This window comes from Psammomys obesus, unplaced genomic scaffold (genome assembly GCF_907164565.1).
Source record: "Psammomys obesus unplaced genomic scaffold, mPsaObe1.curated_primary_1811, whole genome shotgun sequence".
In the NCBI taxonomy this organism is placed as follows: Eukaryota; Metazoa; Chordata; class Mammalia; order Rodentia; family Muridae; genus Psammomys; species Psammomys obesus.
The window spans coordinates 334-3,461 of NW_026596106.1; the positions used below are offsets into that span (position 1 = coordinate 334).

A 3,128-nucleotide genomic window follows, 5' to 3' on the forward strand; every position below is an offset into this window, starting at 1 on the left:
AGGAAGACCTCTCATATACATGGACTTGGAGAGGGGCATAGGAAGAGTGGGATTGGGAGAGGATGGGGGAGGGGCTACAGCTGGCTACAAAGTGAATAACCTGTAATTAATATAAAAATAAAAATGTAATTGAAAAAATTGACTTTAATTTTTTACAACAATGCTGAGTAGCCAATTAAGAGTAAATATATGAACTCAGAAACATACTCACCACCCATTATTGATGTGCTATGTATCAAATTAACTTATTTCTTGATGAAATGCTAGTGCTTTGCTTGCCCAATAAAATATTGAGTCTCTATTCTTTGTATCTAACAGTAAATACAAGTTTGCATATGTTGTTGTGTGTGTTATACATGTTAGTATACATGGTGTCTGTGTCTGTGAATATGCGTGCAGAGCCAGAAGAAGGTACTCATTATGAACATTTATAGCATTCTACTTCATTGTCTAGATGCAAGAATCTTGAACTACTCACTGTTTGTCAAATACAACTGTAGTGAAGTGAAACCCAGGGATCCACAACTCTCCTATTCACCATTACTAGAATAAAGCATGCATTCATGCTTAGACTCTGAGATGTGTTCTGGAAAATAAAATTCATATCCTCGTCTGACATAGCAAGTACCCTTATTCATTGTTTTTTTTTCCTAACAGTGTAAAAGCAATATTAAAATCTAACAAAAACCACTTTCAGTCCCTTCCACATTTTTCTGATGGAATTTATCATTTCCTTATTCCTGAAAGTGTAAACTATAGGGTTTAGCAATGGTGTCAGGACATTAACAAATATAAGTGTGTTTTTCTCAAAAGAGAATGCAGATGTATCCGTGCATATATTAATATGCATGGAACAAGGAACAAAACTACAACAGTGATGTGGGCTCCACAGGTAGAGAGAGCTTTACATCATCCTTCAGAGCTGTGGTTTCTCAGAGAGAACAAGATGACACCATAGGAGACAATTAACAAGATTATGATGCAGATAGCCCCACTGTTAGAAAACACCAAGATAACAAATATATGAGTGTCAGTGCAGACAAGTTTCAGCAATGGAAACAAGTCACACATGTAGTGATCAATGACATTGGGTCCACACAAAGGCAACTGCAATGTGAATATAATTTGTATGATAGAATGTAAGAAGTCTCCTGCCCAGGATATTGCCACCAGAATGCTACAGAGGCTCCGAGTAAGGATGGAAGAGTAGTGCAAGGGCTTGCAAATAGCCACATAGCAGTCATAGGCCATGGATGCTAGGACAATCATTTCTGCTTCTGAGAAGAAATGGACTGAAAACAGTTGTGTTATGCAACAGCCAAATATATATATTCTTCTCATATAAAAAATCTACAATCATCTTGGGTGTGACAGTAGAAGAAACACATGCATCCAGGAAAGACAGGAATGCCAAGAAGAAGTAGATGGGGGAGCCCAGCAGTGCAGGGCTGTAGATGATGGTCACCACAATTATCATGTTGCCTCCTATAGTTGCAAGATAGATCAATAAAAATATAATGAACAGTAGTTTTTCAACTTTTGGGTTCTGAGAAAGCCCCAAGATTATGAACTCAGTAACAAAACTCTGGTTTTGCATGATTCTGAAGAAGACAATGAAAGTAAACTTTTTTTCACATAAAACTTCATTAATGAAAAAAGGCTTCTTATATGTTTATAATATTTCCATCAATGAAATACTATTATTATGCAAATTGGATGCATTTTCATTGATTGAGTCTATTGCAATTTAAAATAAATAAAATATTTTTTTAAATGAAGGATATAGTCATGTAACATGAATTGAGTAAAAATAAATTATTGAATACTTTGAAGAACCTTTGTATTGCATTTTGATTATGAACACACCTACTTGTATGAGTAGAAAAAAATAGTGTAGCATTGAATCATCAGCTCTTGTAAATCTTGATTTTCTTGAAATGAATATTAAAAGGCATTTTAAAACTATAACTTAGATGTGAATAAAAGACCAGGGTTGAGTAGCCTGCAGTGAGTTTTCAGAGCACTGCCTTATACGGCAACAGAACATGAGGCAACTTTTTCACATAATCAGGTTGACTTTTTCATAATCCTTGGAGATAAGAAGTTAAACTCTTTACGAAAATGTTTACAGTAGCATATATGGTTTTCCAACAATGTCTTATCAAATAATACTTGCTTCACACATAGTAATTTCTTCCATGGAAATTAAGAGAATATTCCAGATCTTGAATAAATTTGTCTTCCTACTCACAGCTTCAAAGGCCATTTGTTGCCTCTCTTGATTACACAACTGAATTTCATTATAAATAATATTTTAGTGTGTAAATATTACATGATTTATATATGCATACATATAAATATGCATATTTCTTGGCAAAAATCTGGGAGTAAAAATGATGCAGTTGTATCAAAAAGAAATATTACAATAATATGAATGACAACAATTTCAACAGAACAGAAACAATATTACTTGCAAAACCTATACAACTCACTAATGATGGAGAAGTTGAATACCTACTTAAAGCTCTCACCTCTATATTTCAGCATCTTTTGTAAAGGAACATATTTTGTACAATGTAAACAGAGAAACAAACACCAACCAAGCCACAAACCCTTTATCTACAATGATGTACTGCCATAGCATCCTAATGTTCTTTATAATTAAAATATATAGAACACAGTACAGTATAGTCATTGTTTATGACTATATTTTAGAGCAGTTAGAAGATATTCAGTATTATCTAAGTTGAACCCTGCAACATGAACAGGATGATAGTGAGATATAAGCTTTAAATGACATGAAAGCCTCCTCCCTAAGTATTAATTTTCATTAAACCAGAATTTGCTGGTCAAGCTGTAAGGTGGAGTGTCAATAAATAGTTGGAATAAAGGTTTTTGTTGTTGCTTAGTGTTTTTGGTTCTTGGTTTTTTGAGACAGGGTTTCTTTGTGTATCCTTGGCTGTCCTGGACTCACTTTTTAGACCGGGCAGATCTTGAACTCACAATGATCTGCCTGCCTGATTCTGCCTCTGAGTGCTGGGAGCACAGGTGTGTGCAACCACATCTGTCTGTAATCAGTTTCGATGCTATGAACCACAATGGCCAGTATGGTTAGATATTCCTAAAAG

The 3,128-nt window shown here is 34.6% G+C and overlaps 1 pseudogene; it reads right to left on the bottom strand.

The window, feature by feature from the left end:
- Window positions 1-670: 670 nt before the first annotated feature.
- On the bottom strand, window positions 671-1,597 carry LOC129692350 (olfactory receptor 4C15-like; annotated as a pseudogene).
- Between the last annotated feature and the right edge of the window lie 1,531 nt (window positions 1,598-3,128).